This window comes from Lissotriton vulgaris, chromosome 5 (assembly GCF_964263255.1).
Source record: "Lissotriton vulgaris chromosome 5, aLisVul1.2, whole genome shotgun sequence".
NCBI classification, from domain to species: Eukaryota; Metazoa; Chordata; class Amphibia; order Caudata; family Salamandridae; genus Lissotriton; species Lissotriton vulgaris.
Window position 1 is genome coordinate 1,378,324,722 of NC_141693.1, and position 21,767 is coordinate 1,378,346,488.

Genomic DNA, 21,767 nt, shown 5'->3' on the forward strand with positions numbered 1-21,767 from the left:
GAATACATTTTTTTTATTATAAATGAACATGGCGAAACAGAAGTAAACATGAGCTGGCAAATTATCTTTGTACCAAAAGTAGGCAGAATAAGATGAACAAATATAGCACAAACCAAGAGGACTCCAAGACGTATTCGTGAAACATGAAAGTTTACCTAATCTAGAATCCTCTAAACAGCGGGATCCTATCCCTTAAGAAGTGCTTATAGTATGATAAGAAGCCTGAAACACTGAGCTATGTCTTGCTATTACGCTACGTACCCTCCTAAAGCTCCTGTGAGTGGTTTCCACTAAGTTTTAAAGCGGAAGCAAGTGCAGTCATAGCACGAGCCATTGGATTTCTGCAACCAGTCAATATGATAGAAAGTCTCAGCCCCACTCGGAAGCCACTGCAAGAGGGTAAACTGTCTCGAATCCTCCTCTCTCTGGGTTAGAAACCAGTGTGCCCAAAGAGTTACCGATAAATGTACACATTTTGTCAAACCTTCACGTGTCTGTTTGTTTGCAGTCTCCAAACTCTTCCATCTTTTGCTACTCACTTTGAAGTAATTTTGGGAAAATACTATATCTATATCTATCCCTAGAGTACAAGATTGCTTTCTTACTCTACAAGGGCTGAACGCTATTTACTCCAACACTATTGTTCCTGGGTGTGTCACTAATGATAACGCCTTCTTCCCTGATCATGAAGTTAAGGCTTCACTTTCATTCGGAGATATACACCCCATTTTGAAAGGTGTGAACATTATCCATACCTCCCATTCAGTTATTTTTAAGTGTAGAATGTTATGGAGAAGGGAACGTTTAGAGTATAAAACTTCATAACGTCTTTGTGGTCTTTCAAAAAGTACTTTGCCAGATGACTGATGTAAATGTCTAACTTTAGGTGCAGCCTACAGTTGCAGAAAGCCTAATGTGTGCTTACCTAGAATTTACAGCTCTCCCTTTGGTTAGCTTTATTGTCGATCATTTGCTTGCTTTTATACGTTTAGACAATCGTTGGTAAAGCCAAGAGCTCTTATGGGGATGGGGAGGTGGGTATGACAGCTAGTATACGTGCATGCACTATGAAACTATGGTAGCTCAACTTAATGATCTATCCATTGGCATATATTATCCCATATGTGTACACATTATAATGTGCTGCCTATTTTTTCTTTCTTTCCCCATTCTAAGATTGGGGACACGAGTCTTGAAGAGGTAAATACAAATATTAAGGCTTGTGCAAAGTGCATCAAATAGCAGCAGCTCAGCAGCAGATGGCAGCTGAAAGCAGGTGTGGGGAGCAACATGAGGTGCTTCAAGCATGGAGGTGACTTCACTCCACATTATTACAGACACACTGTCCAAACCTGAACTTTTGACCTACAACTAATGTTTTTTTAGGTATTATTCAAAAAAAATAAATTTAATTGCAGCAAACTAATAAACAGAATGCAGCCGGTGATCCACTGTGCAGTCCTGGAAACTGTGTTCTTAATGACCTAAAAGGAGGTAGTCACGCTCCAGGAAGGAAATATATTCAAAATGAATTACACGCACCACTATAGTGCTGTGCAGGCCCACCAGTCATGCTTCAATGATACGTGTTGTATTCCAGGCAAGGTTCCAAGTGTAAAAGCATGATGCGTTTCGGTTCCAGCGAGCCTTAATCATATGCAAACTTGGTGGCAGTTTAGTTTGACCTTTTTAAATTTGAACACCAAACAGCGAAAAAGGACCAGGTTTCCTGCTTAGTGCGATGTTTAAAGTGGCAGTGATTTAATAGTGCCTACATTTCTTTAAAAAAATAACGCATTGAGACAGTGATTATTACCACTGATATCTGTATAGGATAATCCTTCAAAGATAACGTACTTTGTAGTTTCCATTTGTAACGTGGTCAATCATAAGCATGTTATTTCCATTCATCAGGACCACAATGTCTAATGCTTTGTTGCTGCTTGTTTGTTTCAATACCGGACTTCTTTCTTTTTTTGGCTTCACCGACTGTTTCAAATTACTTTACTTACACCTTCAGAGGAAAATTTCATCAAGGGTGGCCCTGCCGTCCATACTCTGTTTTTCACACCTCGTAGAGAGGTGTGGCTCACTGGTTAGAGGCGGCAGACCCGGAGGCTGAGAACGGCCCGGGACCAGGGTTCGATTCCCGACGCGGCAGGGTCGAGGACCAGGGTCAGCGGACTGATAATTCTCGCCTCGGTGCCCACTTTGGTCAGTGATCACACTCGGTAACTCTGGGCATTAAGCTTGCCTCATCTCTACAACGGCCCCCCACAGACGCCGGGGATGCCTGGCTTCACCTTGGAGGTACCCAGCATGGGACCATCTCACAGGGAAAGCCAGGACGGGTTCCCCAGCGGTCATTCGCGCCAGGATACTCCGGCAGTAATTGAGCGCGCTATAAAACACCTTACATTTACATTTACATTTACATCTGAATTTCTTCTTGGCGGGCATCCTTTTCTCAATGTACTCCAAAAGTCACGTACGTTTGGAATATATATATGGCGGATGTGCGGGAGTTTTCGGAATAAACTGACTTGCACTGAATTTTGGGTCCGCATTTTTTGTCTTTTCGACTGTTGGTGTGGCGAAAACTGTTTGGAGATATATACATACACATATATATATATATATATACATCTTCCACACGGCGGCCCGGCCGTGCTGAGAGGCACCACCACCTTCGGGAAGCAGAATGCAACTTCCTGCAGGCAGAGGCTCGAGTCTTCAACTTTGCAGGACTCTGTGGCACAGCGTTTCCATTTTAAACATCTTGCCAGACTGTGAAGCAGCCTACTATAGGTAACAATTGACAGCATGATTAGCAAACGGAGACTGGAACTTACTCAAAGTTAAAATGTCCCAGCGCACTAAGGACTTCAAATCCCACTAAGCATCAGTGGGCTTGTAAATAGGGAAACGCCCACTGAGGGGTTTGAATAAAATAAACCGGATATGCCAATTAGTGCGTGCATCCAGTGAAGTTTGTGCCGCCCATGAAGAAGGGGCATGGTGGCCCTGAAACGCGTCGGCAAAACGAAATGAATGCGGAGCATGAAAGCAAGATGAAAACGTAAGCTGGAGAGCGGAATGCTGTTGTGTGCTCTCAGAATGCTAAGGGCATTTTGCTTTTTCATATATATATACATATATATATATACACACACATACACACGGACGCATGGGTAAGAAATGGAATGGGCTAGCTAGGGGGAGAATGGAACAACTAGTGTGTTTGGGACTGGGTGGATTTCAAGTGGTAGCAGCACACCAGGGAGAGTAGGAGCACTCATGCAACCTTATGCTTAAAGAAACGAAAAAGTAATTTTCTCAATGTAAGTAATGGAAGGATTAAAGTCCACCAAAGAAAGGGTGGTAAGGAGGATATGTTTCAGGGGAGGGACACACCCAAGTGGGGGAAGGAAAGCATCTGAATAAGGAGAAAGCTAAGGAGTGACGAGAGTCAGCCAATGGGTCCATGCCCACTGTTAGTTTTTGGTATCATTCACAAGACTTCTTTAACCACCACAAAAATCTGTCTGTAGTAGAATCTTAGTCACTTCTTGCATTTTAACATGAGTATTTTAGGTCAAGCCTACCAGACAGCACAAATTGTCTGAATGTGAAAGAACCATTGTGGGCTTATCAAGAACATAACGGGGCTTGCAGTCTTGGCATTGCTTACCATTGGTTGGCTTTACTGTCATTCTCTTTTGCCTGTTTTTTTATTCAGTCATTTGCCTTGTGCATCTTGTGTCTGTTTCTCCCGTGAAGCAACCAATTTACTTGTGGCCTTCCACTGGTCACTTTAAGGAAACCACTTTTTTTCTTTTATCGTAAGCACTCCTCAAGCATGCATGTTTTCCAACTGTCTTCCTAGTGTGCTTCTCTTCCCTCTGCTGTCACCCATCTGTTTTTACCCCACCTCCTCAGTGATGCGTTTGCTCTTGTGAGCTACTCCATGCCAGCTCTACGTAGCGCTTTCTCGCCAGTTTGTATTTCTCCCCCACGCTTCATGTTGCTATCTTGCCTGTTTGCTTTTCTCCACCCGCTCCCACCCGTGCCCTCCCTGTTGCTTGCTTCTCCCATGTTCTGTAAGCCCCCCCATACAGCCTGTGTTTTTTCCGTTCACTTAAACAAAATGTAATCGCAAATTCTTTGTGTCCTTTTATATATGATTTAAAAGCGAGAGAATCAATTGTGCATGGTGCACAAGCAAAATGAGGGTGGCTGTGTCATGTATTTTTTTTTTCTCTTTCTAATTCTTCTTTTCTTTAGCCATGCTACGTCTCATTGGGAATGCTGTACTACAATGCTAAAAATATTAATTCAGCCCGTAGGTCCAAAAGGCAAGACTGGTTTGCTTTGCCAATGCTTTTTTAAAATGTGTTTTACAAGCAATGTAACTAGATACTGTTGCTCCTTGGTTGGCTTCACACGCATACCTAAGAATTCCCACTTGTATACTACACCCTAACAAAATACTTTCAAAACCTAGTAAAATTGTTTTAAAAAACCCTTATGGGCTTTAAAGTTTAAAGCATAACCCTTTGTGGCGGCATTTAGACTCCTCTGAGATTAATTGAATGCTTAAAACTACCCCTTCCTTTAGAAGTAGGTAATCAGATTATTCTATATATGTATGAGAGACTGAGTGGCTAAAACTGTGGTGTTGTATATTGGGTTATGTGAAATGTACACAGTACTTCGTGGTATGTCGTGGCAGTTAGATTCCTAGATACCATGAGAAAATCACTTGCTTCAAGTCAAATTTGGCACTCTTAAAAATATCATTGCATTGCGTCTTAGTGAACGTATCGACGATCATTGTGCAGTATTAAATACTCCATGTCTTGTAACATTTTAGTTTCACTTGCTCTTACGGATTTATTCAAAGTATAATTGACCTAGTCCTGTGATATCATGGACTGGGGAACTTTATTTTTCCTAAACCATGAGTATTTTGTATGAAAACAGTTTTCTTCAATTTGATTTAACATAGTATATTTGTATTTTTTTTAACCGCCTTCTGTCAGCATGTTTTCATACTGCTGGTACACACTACAATAAACTAACAATAAATATTCAAGGCGTGGTGAATAATTTCTAGGTTTTCAAGACACTGAAAAAATGCATCATTGAAATTAAAAATATCTTCAGAATCTGGGTTCGTTTAAATGAAGATTTGTTTTTCAATATTTGAATGTAATTGGTTTTGATGATTTTGGTTAACCCACACGAGACTAGACCTTACAGCTGTAAGCCAGAGTAAACTTCTGAAACACTGTAAACCTCCCTCCCCGCGCCTCACCTTGTCATAGATATTTAAAATAACCCCTACCCTTTCTCATGCCTCTTTTCACGAAGACAAGTCTTTTATCCTTTCTTGGTCTTTCCTTGGAGTCTAGCATTTCTCTCATTTTACACACCTCATTGACTATAGCTATAACTTCAACTTCACAAGCTCCTGTTCCCTCCAATATTCTTTACTGTTAATTGAAAACCCTCCGTACTACATTATTTCCCAGTTGCTGCTACCCAAACACTCGTGGAGGGGATATGTTTGTAAACCTGCATTTAGAGCAAATGAATTGCAATGCCTTCATTCCAGCAGTTCTTTCCTCGTAGTTATAGGCCGTGGTGTATGGTAAAAAGGAATTTTCTGAGAAACAAACCATGCTGTAGGGAAAGCTGCTGCATGGCCTAAATTGAAACTTGATCCCAATACATTGTTTTTCTTCTTTACTATGAACTGGCTGCCAATCTCAACCTTAATTGGGAGCCATGGTAGTCTATTAAGAGATTGTGGGTTTGATGTTCCTAAATGACTTTCCATTTTACCAACAAATCATCCAGTATACATACAACACCGGTCTTCTGTCAGAATTACTACTCTTAGTAAATACTTTAGAAGCTGACTTTAAGCCAATATGGGCAGTTTGAACTAGGCACATTTTCAAATTACCACTAATCTAACATAGTGGCAATAAGACAGGAGTGTGCCTCTTGGAAGTCCAATCCAATTCAATCTTTATTTCGTTGCATTGCAACATAAAAGATACAGTAAAATATACAGTTCATTATAAGACATACAACAGTAAAACCTTCATTATAAGGGCACCCTAGTATTACATTACTTCTACATTTCATCAATTTAACACATTAGCAAGTATTTCATCAATAGAGCACATAATATATAATTCAGTTTGCACAGTATCAAATAAATATTAAAATATTTTAAAAAGAGTAGAAAAGTTAAAAAAAACATTAAATTGAATTTACACCAAGGTTAAAATGCTATACATTGGCTTTATTCATGATTCCGGGGAGTCTAGTTTAAAATGGAAGAGATAGTTTCCTTCTAACAAAATAGGTGGACAATAGGAATTTGCTAATACCGAACACGATTACTTGACTGGTGTCCATGCTTAGGATTCTGCCCGCTTCCCTATGGGAAGATGAGCCAAGGTTGCGGCACAGGGGGACTATCCACTTTTTCCTAGCTTTCTCATAACTAGAGCAAAAAAACAATATGTGGAAAATGTCCTCCCTTTGGTTATTGGTGAACAAAGTACAATGCTCTTTATCAGACTTCCCCCATCTTTTCTCAGTTACTTTTATCCTCAACGTTCCGTACCTAAATTTTAGATATAGGGATTTTGCCAGTGGGGGTTGAATTTCATCTAGAAATTGTTCGAATAGAACCTCATTTTTTGCCAGTAGAAATTTTTCAGTAAGGGGGCCATGGGTTCTCGAATACACAGAATCATAGTTCACATATGACCAGAAGCTTAGTTTAACAATTTTCTTGGAGTTTAGGTTTAGGGATTCCGGCTCGTTCCAAAAGTGTGATAATCCGAGCTTGGTAAGCCAGTTTTTCGCATGCTTAAACCAAAAAATCTTATTATCTCTATCCAACTCTAAAACTTCCTTCAGACCATTTCTGTAGTCAGCTAGTTCTATGGTTGTCCATAATCTGATCCACATCAGCAATGGTCTCAATATAGCATGCTGGTCTGTGTGTTTGATGTTAAGATCTAAATATAGGGGTATCAGGGGGGTGTTAATTGGAATTTTTAATAGTCCCCTGACAAATTTGTTTTCCAATACTTCAAAAGATTTTTTACATATTGGACCCCAGATTTCTGCCCCATACAGGGAGGCGGATTGTACCTTATATCTAAAAAGCTCTATCGCGGGAGTAACTGCTTTGTTTACACTTTTGTTATATCTCTGTGTGATTGGGAAGCAATTTTGTCTGAACACCAATTTAGATTTTTCCAATTGTGGGCCCCAACCCATTGCGGAGTCCATCAGTACCCCCAGGTAGGTAAAACTGTGCTCGTAGTCTAATCTTTGCCCATTCAACATTAAATTCTTTTTAAAAGTTTTGTGCGGGTTCAACGCCATATATTTTGTTTTTTTATGTTGATTTCTAATCCTTTATGGATACAGTACTGTTGGAACCTGTCTAATAGGATCTGTAGGCCATGTGGCGTTTGCGATATTAGGATTGTGTCATCCGCGAAGAGGAGGGACGCAACGAGTTCCCCTCCCAGTCGAGGAGAATCATTATCGCAATCTTCCATGTAGGTTGCAATGTCGTTTACATAGAGGGAGAATAGGGTGGGGGCCAAGACGCAGCCCTGCCGCACTCCCTTTTTATTGGGATTGGGTGTGTGAGTTCCCCGTTTGGGCCCCATCTGACCTTAGCGTAGTTCTCCCGATGCAATCCTATTACTAGTTTTAATAAATCGCCAGGCAGCCCTTGCCTATTCAGGGTTTCCCAAAGTAGATCTCGTGGGATGAGATCGAATGCTGCTCGTAGGTCGACAAAGGTCACATACAAGTGACCTTTGCGCATGATGACATACTTCCAATACAAGCAGCATAGCCTGAATACTTGGTCAATAGTACTTGTTTTGCTTCGGAATCTCTTGGAAGTCTAAAGTTGTCATGCATTCCTCTTATGTACATTTGTAAAGCGCTTGGTTACACCTAGTCAGTGTGTCCCTGCGCTGGACGAAAGATCACTGAAAGGAGGAATCTGGGCAAAAGATATCGGGAGGTGATTAGAATTAAATATGGTTACTGAACATCCAGGTTTTCAATTTCTTCGTAAAGTCCGTTTCAGAGGGGGAGTCTTGGAGGGTACGTGGAAGAGTTCCATAATTTAGCATCTACATAAGCAAAAGATCTTGCTCCCTTTCTTGCTTTAATGTTCTTGGGAATAGTTGCCAGTTTCGCATCTGAGGTCCCAGTTAGGTGTGTAAAATTGGACCAGAGAGTGAAGATGGCTGAAGCCCTGTTTATTTAGTATGCGACGACATATGCATAGAGCTTTGTAACCAATTCTTTTTTAGACACTGGAACCCAGTGTAGCTGGTCAAGAGGGCCTGACGCTGATTCTTTTTTGGGGTGAATTAGAATCATTCTTGCTGCCGCATTTTGGACTTTTTGCAACGTTTGGAGATTCCCTTTAGATGCACCTTGATAAAGCTCATTCCCATACTCTAGTTGGGAAGTAATGAGTGCATGAACTATGGTTTTTTCTCGTTGGAATTAGGTCAAGAATTTTCCTCCATGTCTTCAGGGTGCCTAAACACTTTCCTGCTATTTTCCTAATTTGGTCTTCAAAGGAGAGTTTCGAATCATAAATGACTCATTGTTGACCTTTTGTTTGGGGGCTGGTGGTTCTCCCAGTGTCATCTCAAAGTATTATCCTGCACATCACTTCCATAATCTTATATCTACGAGTTGCCTCAGTGTGCTTTATTTCTTGGAAATGAATTCCCATTGCAGAAGTGTCTCTTTTATTGTGCCTTTTGGCTACTAAATAATAATGCACCTCTTCTAGAAGAGGGAGATGTTCCTGATTGATTCAGTATATTTGACGGATAGTTTAGTGGTAACCGTTTGAACTCAATAGAGTAACTCTACTGAGTAACCAGTAATCTGAAGTTCATTCCCTCTTCAATCATCCCCATGGGGGTGTTGTGTGATCATGGAGGTAGTGCCTTGACTAACTGTAGAGGAGTCTCCGCCCACAGTCCCTTGCCTCTGGCCCTTCATTTGTCTCAAAAGTTTCCCTGGATGCACTGTTGATACTTAACATTACTGTGGTGTCTTGGTAAATTGTACTTGACATGCCAAGTTGTTTTTGTTCTCTCTGGATTGCTGGTGTAGATTTATAGTACAGGTGATGCTACACAGCACCTGCAGACTTAAGTCATAGTACAGTTCTTGAACTATTTGAGCAGCTTCTCCAGTTTTGGATCAAAGCGGATGCTCGCTGTCAAACCAGAAATGCTAAACTAAATGTGACATGTAAGTAGCTAATTAGTATATAGTATGTCAGCAAGCAGTGTGTGCATCACATATCTAATGTCTGCATTGGCGATAATGTTCCCATCCTGCACTAACTTCTTTGAGGATTATCCCCCTCTCCCCCACCTCACTTGTGGGTCTCTGTAGGGGTTCACTGGAGGAGTGCGCTAAGTCTTCTCATTGGTGGTTGTCACATCTGCTGACCAAAGCCTGTGAATTCCTCAATCTCCATTTCTTAGCCACCTTGAGCCCAGCAATGTTTAATATCTTTATTTCCTTGTTGGAGGAGGACCATCTCCTGCCCCTGAATAAAATGTTCTCTAGCTCTATGAATCTCCATCGAGTTTGCTGGTACATATCACTAGTTTCAGTTTGATCATCCGATTTTATTATCTACTTTTGGGTATCCGTAGCACTACTAGCAGTGTATTTTATGTTCCCAGGGAACTAATTTAGTGTTTGTTCTACTTACTACTATTTGATCTGTGTATAGAGATGAAACTGCAGAGTTTGCTCATCTTCCAGAACTTGAAACCGAGCCTGAGGCACACTTGGAACCACCTTCCAAAGTAGATGTTCCTCTGGAAGCTGTACCTCATAGGAATATGTTGCGCAAGTCCAGCTTGAGAACTGAAGTCTTACCTTTTTATTAAGGGAAGGATTTTGATAGTGTGTGATATTATGCAAAGCTCCTATCACTTTTGCCGTCTTTGTAAAAAGAAAAAAGTGGAAGGCTCTTCAGTCAATGTAGTACATACAGGCAAGAGCAAAATCTTCCTGGTCTGTATTTTCTGATTTGGGTGAGAGGGGGGGCAGGCAATAGAAACTTGGCAGAAACAAAGTGAAGACTCCTTCTATGTTTATGAGGTTCTGTCAGAAAACTAGGGCCAAATCCATTCATGACTTTGTTGCATTTGCACAAAGGTAAATCTCTGCCATCAGGAGGAATTGGTGCTTTCGCAAATATTCTGAGATCTGGATCCTTGCTCCATAAAGTCTGAATAAACCATTATCTTGTACAATATGCAGGTAGTCCATAATACAAGGCATTACAGTAGACAAGACATGATCCATTAATAGCTTGTAACAAGCAATTACAATGCAATGGTCTCGTCTTTGTTTAAGTTAGAGCTATTGGCATTGCTCATGACATTATTTTTGTTTTTAAAACATAAATAAATGGCATTGTCATTTACAATGCCAATAGTTTAATCTCTCGCAAACGCGAGACCTATTGCATTTGCACCCACACACACATACCGAGCTACACACCCAGAGCCACACAGAGCGAGCAACACACACACACAGAGCGCACGCACATCGGGGGCAGCTACTGCCTTAGACTTTGCCTCAGTTTTAACAGGGACAGCTAAGAAGACAGTCTCAGTTAAGCAAACAAAAATGAAATTGCAAACATAACAGATGAAACAAGTTGAACAGATTTCGTAAAGACAAACTGCCTAAGCATTCAAGTTCACAAAACCCGATTGAGATAATTAGTTTAACCATACTTCAACAGTATTCCCTATACCAACTGTCATTTTGGAAGTGCAAGCAAGGAACTATGTATCTTTTTCCAGGTCATCAGCTGAGCTACTAAACCAGGCTAAATATACAAATTTTAGTCCTAGGGTAGTTCACCTAAACGCATGTTTGCAGTATCATACATGATCACCAAACTGCTGCTAAGATGTTCACACCGGTTACTGCGCGAGACCCTCTGAGGAGGTAGCCCTTTGGTTTCTCTAGGTCCTGGACTGGCTGCCTTGGTATCGAACTGAGCCCAGGCAGGGGTCCACCACACAAGAGCCATCCTCCTTGACCATGTGCTCCATCACCAGAGTGAAATGAAATATCCACACACACATGCAAGAACAGGCAGTAAAGCAGTTTACACTTGAGCACCTCAGGAATGTAGCAGCTGCTTTTATGGCAATAACTAGGCCACTACATTTCAGAAAAGGGATTATTTCCGATTTTTGAATGAACATAAATCATAACGACTTTATTCTTCTCGCTATAAAGGGTCACTCAAAGTGTCACACATTAGGCATTGAAATGTCATATATCAGGAAGTTCCCTGAAAGCGCTAATAGTCATACTAAGTAAATTTAGCTGACTCGGCGTGAGGTCAAACGAGAACTGCGTCGCTATGTACGTATTTCGAGTACAGACAGGTTTTATCATGATTGGTCGAGAGCAGAAGTTCCAAACTTAGTTTTCGGGGAAACTTTCTCTTCCGAGTGATTCCTATGTGGAGGATACACGTATTTAGGCGCTAGCTGTTTAGAGGGGCTTTGGGTCCTGGTGACTCTGGTTCTTTTCAGTCGCTTTGTTTCCAGACGGCCGGGTCATTGCTTCCACTGGAAGCCCTCTCTCTCTTACGAGGAACATTTGTGTGCAGGATAAATGCTTTTTATCTGCTTTTACGCAGGGGTGCAATATTGGGGGCATTGTGGTTCGTGGAAAAACGCTTCACCCCAGAGGAGGTTGGTCTCGCAACAAAAACAGCAGTTTACTAAGGTTTAGCTTTTAAAGAGGGACAAGCTAATATTTATTACGCATGTGCGCGCCACACACCTTTCATCATACGGTTTTCTTGCCCCACACTCCCGCTTCTGTACTGCGCTCCGCTTACAATTAGGAATTTACAAACAGAAGATCTAACCTGGACCACACCGGAAGTGCAATGCTACACAACCCCGATCTTTTCTGGTGTCCTGGCTACTGCGCAGTTCACTGTACTCGTTACACGTCGTCCCTTGTAATTGGGAAGCTTGTTACATCGTGCCTGCGCAGTTCCAATAACAAATTCTGCGTTTATATGAAGGGGAGAGCCATAGTGCACGCTGGGGAAAAGGATTAATGCTCCTGGGCTTTGCTCACTGTAACAGGTAAAACAAGACGTCTGCTTGTACCCGTGTGAAATCCTGCCGAGTCACTGCCGCCGGGTTGATTAGAGCCGCGCCGGCTTCCGCAGTGTGACCGCACTGCTGTCACCGAGCCATGCCGACTCTTCTGGTTTTCGGATATGCTCCAGGGTGGACAGCAGTGGCTGAGAGGCGGACAGGAAACCAAGCAGCACCACCATGTTTCTCTGAGATCATGCAGAAATGCCTTGTATATCTTTTTCCAGGTCATCAGCTGAGCTACTAAACCAGGCTAAATATACAAATTTTAGTCCTAGGGTAGTTCACCTAAACGCATGTTTGCAGTATCATACATGATCACCAAACTGCTGCTAAGATGTTCACACCGGTTACTGCGCGAGACCCTCTGAGGAGGTAGCCCTTTGGTTTCTCTAGGTCCTGGACTGGCTGCCTTGGTATCGAACTGAGCCCAGGCAGGGGTCCACCACACAAGAGCCATCCTCCTTGACCATGTGCTCCATCACCAGAGTGAAATGAAATATCCACACACACATGCAAGAACAGGCAGTAAAGCAGTTTACACTTGAGCACCTCAGGAATGTAGCAGCTGCTTTTATGGCAATAACTAGGCCACTACATTTCAGAAAAGGGATTATTTCCGATTTTTGAATGAACATAAATCATAACGACTTTATTCTTCTCGCTATAAAGGGTCACTCAAAGTGTCACACATTAGGCATTGAAATGTCATATATCAGGAAGTTCCCTGAAAGCGCTAATAGTCATACTAAGTAAATTTAGCTGACTCGGCGTGAGGTCAAACGAGAACTGCGTCGCTATGTACGGATTTCGAGTACAGACAGGTTTTATCATGATTGGTCGAGAGCAGAAGTTCCAAACCAAGCAGCACCACCATGTTTCTCTGAGATCATGCAGAAATGCCTTGTATATCTTTTTCCAGGTCATCAGCTGAGCTACTAAACCAGGCTAAATATACAAATTTTAGTCCTAGGGTAGTTCACCTAAACGCATGTTTGCAGTATCATACATGATCACCAAACTGCTGCTAAGATGTTCACACCGGTTACTGCGCGAGACCCTCTGAGGAGGTAGCCCTTTGGTTTCTCTAGGTCCTGGACTGGCTGCCTTGGTATCGAACTGAGCCCAGGCAGGGGTCCACCACACAAGAGCCATCCTCCTTGACCATGTGCTCCATCACCAGAGTGAAATGAAATATCCACACACACATGCAAGAACAGGCAGTAAAGCAGTTTACACTTGAGCACCTCAGGAATGTAGCAGCTGCTTTTATGGCAATAACTAGGCCACTACATTTCAGAAAAGGGATTATTTCCGATTTTTGAATGAACATAAATCATAACGACGGTGAAGTAGTGTGGCTCACTGGTTAGAGGCGGCAGACCCGAGAGCAGAGGATGGCCCGGGACCAGGGTTCAATTCCCGGCGCGGCAGGTTTCTGGACCAGGGTCAGCGGACTCGATAATTCTCTCGCCTCGGTGCCCACTCTGATCAGCGATCACACTCGGCAACTCTGGGCATTAGCTTGCCTCATCTTCACTAACGGCCCCACCAGACCGCCGGGGATGCCTGGTCTCACCCTGGAGATACCCATTAAGGGACCATCTCTCAGGGAAGCCAGGAAGGGTTTCGCAGCGGTCGAAGCGCCTTGGGACCCTACGGGTATGTAGTGCGCTATATATAAATGCCTATACATTTACATTTACATTTGGAGAAATTCCCAGCCATTAATGGATTTGGGGCGTGTTTTTCTTTCTCTCCTCTTCCCATTGGCTGGAATTTTACATTCCAGCCAATGGGAAAATTCCAGCTAATGGGAAGAGGAGAGAAAGAAACTAAAAAACACACCCCTGAATCCCAAAAAGACGCGGCTTAAATGGACAGATGCCCCTCTCCTCCAATGTCTGGCCTCCGTTTAGGAAGTCTGCCAATGGAGAAGAGGGGTGGGTTTAAGCCCCACTCTGAAAAACATAAGATCTTGCCGGCGAGACTGTGCAAGCGCAGCCTACGCAGGCAGAGATCTAAAAAGTAAAAGCGAAAGCGGGGCAGCACTGCTGATTACGTATAGAAAATGATGTCTTTGCCGTTTTTCCAGACCTGACTGGAATTATTAATCTTAAAACACTTGAGTTCAGGAATGTTAGTCTAAGTAATTTGAAGCAAAGTAGTACCTTAATTGCATTAGGTTGTCACATTAAATCAAGGACTCCAAATGATGTGAATGATGACACATTGAGGTAGTCTCCCTATTTGGGGCACTCGTTTTACTACTTGACCAGGCTGAGAAAAACTCTGTAAACCGCTAAAGGAAATCCCTCAGGGAACTTGTTGTGATGGCACTTTCTAAGGATTAATGCAAAAAGAACAATTGATGGACAGAATGCAGAACAATGTCATACATTCACCCTAGTACAGAGATCTGGGCCTGGCATGAGCAATGGATTAAACCCAGATCCTTGTGACTGGGGGAGGGGGGGGGAATGTTTGCATTGCATTCCGTCAATCATTTGTTTCTTTTTGCACTTTCTAAAGGTTCTCAAGAGTCTTCAGCTCACAAATAGCATGAGATACACACCGTTACCAAAAGAGTCCTTTGTATCCCATTTCATCCCATTGGACCATTTCATCCCCAGACTAAACTGTGCAGATATTTTTGCTTGACCTAAAGTAGGATGCATCAATTGGCAAAAGTACACATACGACGAAACGTGTTGCACTTCCATGCTAGATTTTGCTTTCTGTGGCCATAAAAAAAAGCTACAGGGCCTTTACAGATTTTGTCTTCTATTCGGACATAACCGGCAGGAGCTTTGGATTTTGCAACTACACCCCATTTGCTTATCACTTACTTTTACTGTCTGTTTTGATGCTAATATTAGAGAACACCAGATTAAACCACTGACAGCGACTACATTGTATCATGTTTCTAGACCAGTGCAATTAATGGTGAAGCACTTGATTGGCAGTAGTGTTAAAGGACATAATCTCTTTCGCTTTGCTGGCAAGCCATCTCTGCTGAAGCCTGCACTGAGAATAATGTAGTCTACTATGTGTGTTCAACATTTCTCTGTGGTGTGGCTAGTCCTTGCCAAATTTTAGGCACAGCTACTTAAAAAAGATTTGCTTTAAATGGTATTTTTTAAATAGGAGTAATTTCGTTTGTCTCCTTGGTGTCTTGAATTGGCTTACAAGTGCACAATATTGGGACATCACTGGACTAGTTATGTTTTTAGGTCTCCCCTAGGCAGCATGAGCGCTGTCTCTTTGAGACATGCTGTATCTACTGTATGGGCTTTCGGCACACTCCTCACTTTTCATTTGTGCCTTTTAAATCTAGCTCTTTTTGGTGTTAAATCCGTTCCATTTGTCCCGTCTTTTGTGTTTTCGTTCCTGCCCATGGCGACTGGCCCTTTCATATGTCTTCTTTCTCCTGTGTGTATTAATGCTTTTGACTGACCACTTTTTTTTTCCGATTGCCTTGGGATTTTGTTTATCATTGGATTTAAGGGGCGATGAAACAACCATGATTAATCAGATGTGATTCTGTGCTTAGCTGAAAGCATTTTCATTTTTAAATCTCCAAGCGTCCACACAACAAGGGATACTATGCCCCCTCATCCAGGTTAACATATTTTGTACTTTAATGTGCTTTTAGTAGATAAACATTATAATATTGAGAGCTCCACACCAAGGTATTTGAGTGCTTTATGAAGAGCCTCCTGCCGATACTTGACCCTCTCTACAGCCAGTGGCAAGGTCCGTTGCTCTAGCGCCACATCCAGATTAGCATTTCAGATGCCTGCCGCTCCTTTGGAACGCGCAATCATTCTGCGCCGGGCATCTTGGTTTTATTCTTTTGGGGACTGCACGTAGCTGAGAGGTGCAGTTGCATCATAATGCATTTTGTTGCCAGGCAAAAGTACAGGCTGTTGGCACGTAGCGGTACACTGTTGCCATGGCAACAAATAACCCACCACAGCTACTACAGATGGCTTGAAGCCCTTTTTGAAAGGAAAGCCACCACAGACGCAGTATAGGCAGTCTAGGATCGCACTAGTGTATATATTTTTCCTCACTTTTATAAATTCAACCTGTTGTGCACCACGTTTAGTGACACCACTGCTTGGGAATCACACTGTAGCCAAACTTTTCAACACAAAATGGAAAAGGAGTACTGAGAATCACAATGTGTTTCTTATTTGAGTAATGAAAGTTCAAACAGATATCCAATTTTATTGATTCCTTCATCAAAAAGCAATTCAGCCTAGCCAACGCATTTCGTCCAAAAGGACTTCATTGGGGTTGGTATATCCATGTACCTAGTACCACATTGTGATATGCAATTCCTCTCCGGGCCAGATGTATGCGGAGAAATATCCTAATTCCAAGTAGTTCTATTATCCCCATATGGGATCTTCACTATTTTGGACAACGGGCCAACCATGGGAAATCTTTTGTCTGGTTGTTGCCTGGCAAAAGGATAGGTCATAAACAGCCTATGATGCAACTGCACCGGTCTCAATATGTTGTCCCTGCTTTTGTCTGTTTCTATGAAAAATCAGAAGCTGCATGCTTTTCTCAGAGATGGCCATTCTAGGTCAGATGGCTTTTTAAAAAAACTTTTTTTTTCCATTTCCATAATACAGTACAGTCCACTTTTGTTACTCACTGCATACATAAATGTCTTTAGTGCACTACAACGAACAGTAAAATATATGTACCTTAATCCTTGTTCACTGACCATCTGGTTTATCTCTGACAACAAGACACCTTTTGATGTAATCCTGCAAGCTTCTGGACTTCCCCTATTTACCCTGCTTAATGTTGGGAAAATTCACTACCCTCCAATACAATAAAATATAAGTAACAGTAAATACACCAAATTGCTTTACCCTCTATGGTGCACACTACCCCACCACGGTGGGGACAACATCCTCTAACTGTTGCCGGGCCGGGGAGGTGTTCAATTTGTTCAAATTGGCCTTGAAGTGCACCCATGTGTCTTTTGGCGATATGCCAATGGTTGGTGTTCTGCATACATGTCACTATTTGTTTTGCAATAGGTCAAACTCTGGATCCAGGTTTTTGATGTAGGCAAAGTTTTACAGCCCCATTTAATAGCTATCTCTCTTTGCAAGCAAAAAGGCCATGGCAGTGAATTTACGAACACTCTTGGGGAAATCCAACACACATCCCAGGAGAGTGGAGTCAGGGGTAGGTATTACCTCCATCTCTATCATCTTAATTAGTTCATTGCAAACTGAACGCCAGTAAGCCCCAAATCGTATCGCAGTTCCAGACAAGATGTGCAAAATCAGCATGCAGTGCCCCTCATTTTTTTGCATGAATGCGGTCTACCTGGGTCAAAGTTTGTGTATTCTTTCAGGAGACATGTAAACTCTACATAGGAATTTAAAATGCAATAACCTGTGTTGACTGTTTAAGGAGATTTCTTTGATTTGTTCGCAGCAAAACTCCCAATGCGGGATGCCCCAAATCCCGCTCCCACACCTCATGAATCATCTTTGCTAGGGACTATAACCATATATGCTCTGTACAGTTTACAGACCAACCGTTCGCCTCCAGGGGTGGTAATCACATTGGTCAATGGTCCGAAGCCAGCTGGCTCAAGGGTAAACTCAGCAATAGTAGCTCTGAGTGCGGACTGGACCCGGTTTAAAATGAAATGGTCCATGAAAGTGGCCTCACTGAATCTATACTCCTCGGACCCTGTGAAAACATGGCCGCCAGTAAAAAGGTCTCCAAACTTACTCATCGAGAATTTAGTTAACGTGCGTTGCACTGGATTTTCTTGCTGGATGGGGATCCATGGGTTATTTAATATCAGGCGAATACAGTGTAGTCGTAGCAGTAAATCGAACTAGCATCCGCCATGCCCAACTGGTGGATGATACGGTTTGATTGTCACGGGGGTCTCTGGTGAATCCCCTAGGTAATATTGGGAGTAGCATCTAAAGTAAAACTAGATCTGCCTCAGCATCTGGATGATACCAAGCATGAGCAAAGCTGCACTGTGCTACTGAGAAATACATTTGAAGATTAGGCACCCCAAAAAACCCCTCTTTCATAAGGCAGTGTCCTGGTGTCCCAACTGACCCTGGGCCTCTTACCACCCCATGTTAGTCGAATCAAGTGAGGGCAGAGCGTAAGAAAAACTATTAGGAAGTGGGATCGGAATATTGTCAAAAAGATAAAAAAAATCTCAGGAGAACTATCATTTTTATTAATGCCATTCGACCTGCGAGGGATAGGGGGAGCTACAGCCATCTGTCTACCTGTAATTCAAGGTTATGTATTGCGGGATCATACTTCAATCGGACAATTTGATCTGTGTCCATGTGAATGTGGATGCCCCAATATTGTGCCGAGTCAGTGCACCAGTTGGTGCATGGAGTGATGGCAAAAATGACTGATTTGCCCCAATTGATCCCCAGGCCGGAATACCCTCCAAAGCGAATAATCTCCCTGAAAGGGTCCAGATTTTCTTCAGGGGAGTGCACATACAGGGTAATATCCGCTTTTGGACAGATGAGTAGAGAGCCCGTTCTAAACTAAAGTCCTCTATGTAAATGGTGCTCTTGAAGGTGTTTAACCAGGGGATCCATTGTGAAGATGAAAAGCAACGGGGAGAGCGGACACCACTGCCTGGTGCCACGAAAAAGACAAAAGGACCGCAATATTGTTCCATTCAGCCTGAGTCGGACTGTGGGGCCACGATATAATAATGCAGTGAGGGCGATAAATCCATTTGGCATGCCCATCCTGAACATCACTGCCAAAAAGAAAGGCCACTCCAGCGAATTGAATGTCTTTTCAGTGTCTAGTAATATTGCCACTGCCAGCACCTCTGGTGATATTCTCTGTATGACCGTGAATAGAGTCCTCAAATTGAGGGCGGTCAATCTATGAGGGATAAAGCGGGGCAGGAGGAAATTATCCAATCAAACAGCAAGGCTAAATACTTCGATATCATTTTTGCCAAGGTTTCATAATCCAGGTTCAGTAGTGAAAGGGGTCTATACGACCCACAAGACATCGGATCCTTTCCAGGTTTAGGAAGAAGTATGATTACCACTTCCCGCAATGGAGGTGGTAACTCGCCACATTCCAAGGCCTTGCTAAAGACTTCCAACAAGCGTGGGGCTAACAGATCTTTGTATCCCTTAAAGAAATTCCCTGTGAAGCTGTCTAGTCCAGGGGCTGTGGATCCATTCATGGCGTCTATTGCACTAGAAATCTCTGCCGAAAAAGGTTCTGCGAGGAACTCTTGCATGAATTTTTTGAGCCAGACTAAGGCAATCTCTGATAAATATCCCTCTTGGTCTGAGCTGTTAGTCTTCCTGAAATGTGTACAGATTGGTGTAGTATGAGAGAAATTTGTCAAGTATGTCCGAGGTGCTTGTAAGGACTTGGCCTGTTGAAGAACAAATCTATTATGTAAGCCAGGCCTGATAGGGGTTTTAAGAGACGAGCCAATGTCTGCCCTGGCCTGTCACCCTCTCCCTAGCGGTAGGCAACACAATATTTGGTTAAAATAAAAATTAAAAAGTTTCCCCGCTCTGCAGCCTCACTAAAGTCAGTTATTAAGGTCAGTCATGTGTTATACGTGATTTTATCAGGTCGCACCATCTGTTTCCTGTCTAATGTGTCCAATCTTTTTTCAATGCCAGCTATCGTGGCTCTGAGATCTTTCAGAATCCCTGAATGTTTAGAAATACAGACTCCATGCATGTAGGCCGTAAAGGCCTCCATAGTGTAGCCCAACTGGCAATGGACCCCTTGTTGATTTCAAAGTAATCTACAATAGCCTCTCTGAGCTCCGTATAAAAGAAATTATCCAGCAAGGCGTGTCCATGGAATCTCCACTGCCTCTTGATGCCCTTGGGACGAGGAATGCAGAGTTCCAAGACCACCGGAGAGTGATCCTAATACATTCTGGGAAGGAGTTGAATAGTTTTGTACCAAGTAACTAAATTAGGGGTGACCAGCCAGAAGTCTAATCAAGTTCGGGTGTCATAGTGGGCTGCATAATGAGAGTAGGAGGCTTGTTCGGGTGTCTGTGTCGCCAAACATCAAGCAGCCCAGTGGAGTCGTATATGTTTGTCAGAGCCATACGTGCATGTGGCTTCGTGTCAGGGGACCTTGAGGAGCAATCTAGTGATGGATCCATTAACAAGTTAGTCTCCCCCATGCAAATAAGCTTGCCATCTATCTGTAAAATGTGAGTGTACATCATGAATACTCTGGGTAATCAGTGTTGGGAGCGTATACATTTACCAATGCGAAGACCCATTAGCTGTCCGTTACCATTGTGTAACACCCTTCTTTATCGTTGTGCACTGCATGTAACTGCAATGGTATACGTTTATGTATTAACATTGTGGTACCTCTTGTGTATGTGCTGTACCCAGCGAAATACCTGTGTGAACCCCAACTGGTCGCAAATGTAATATCGGCCCTGGGGAGGTGGTTTTTTTTGTAGAAACGCTATGTCAATCCCGTGTCTTTGCAAATAGTATAAGACCATCCTCCCTTTCTTTGCATTATTCAGCCCTCTGACATTCCAGGTGACAAGCAAAATTATGGAAAAAGTGGACAAGTTATCCAAAACCGGCATTTATACTTTAAAACAGTGAATAGTGATGTGTAGTATCGTTGGTATTGCACAATGCAAAGTGAGTAACCATATCAACAATATCTAGCAAGTCACAGGATCCAGCTTGAGCCCCCTCCCCGAGCCCCACCCCCGCTTCCAAATGACAACCACCACCAAACGTCCCCTGCAATGAAGGTGCCAACCGCCACCCAACTCTACCCTCCTCCATTCATATTCAGCACACCACAGTAGAGCCCCACTCTCTTCTTAACGGCCCGATGGCCTGCCCCCTCATACTCCCACAGTGCAGCCAATCACCCAAACAGAGAGAGCTCCAACAGCCGCCCAACTCCACCCCACCAGCAATCATAGTCAGCACACCAGAGTAGAGCCCCATTCACATACCCAGCTAGGGAGACCTCCAACAGCCGCCCATCTCCACACCCCCAGCAATCATATCATAGGCAGATCACCAGAGTACAGCCCCATTCACATTCCCACTCACAATGGCTCCGTGCCCCCCCCCCCCCACAGAGCAGCCTATCACCAAACTAGAAATAGCTCTACCATTTCCCCTGAACCCTACTAGAAATAACGTTACTTGCGGCTCGCCCTCCCACATCCTTCAAGACTGGTTCGCACACTCCTCCCCAACGCAGAACAACACCCTCCCTCTCCCACCCACACGAATAACCAGACGCATCACGCCAGCCTTCGTGAAGCTCAACCTGAAACCACAGAGTTAATTCCCCTACCTCCTCCGATCCATTTCAGAAACATCGCTACAAGCGCACACTCACCCCCAACACAGAGCACCATCCCCCTTCCTCCTCCCACTCACACAAACAACATGTCGCACCTCCTCACCCTTCTGGAAGCTCAGCTCGAAACCCTGGTCCGAGGCCTGA

The 21,767-nt window shown here is 43.1% G+C and overlaps 3 non-coding genes across 3 annotated transcripts; all 3 read right to left on the reverse strand.

Annotated features, from left to right (window-relative positions):
• Positions 1–10,980: 10,980 nt before the first annotated feature.
• On the reverse strand, positions 10,981–11,159 carry LOC147712630 (small Cajal body-specific RNA 16). The gene has a single exon (XR_015296178.1).
• A 1,377-nt stretch (positions 11,160–12,536) lies between these two features.
• LOC147712631 (small Cajal body-specific RNA 16) lies at positions 12,537–12,715 on the reverse strand. Its single transcript, XR_015296180.1, has one exon.
• Positions 12,716–13,231: 516 nt separating this feature from the next.
• On the reverse strand, positions 13,232–13,410 carry LOC147712632 (small Cajal body-specific RNA 16). The gene has a single exon (XR_015296181.1).
• Positions 13,411–21,767: the final 8,357 nt, after the last annotated feature.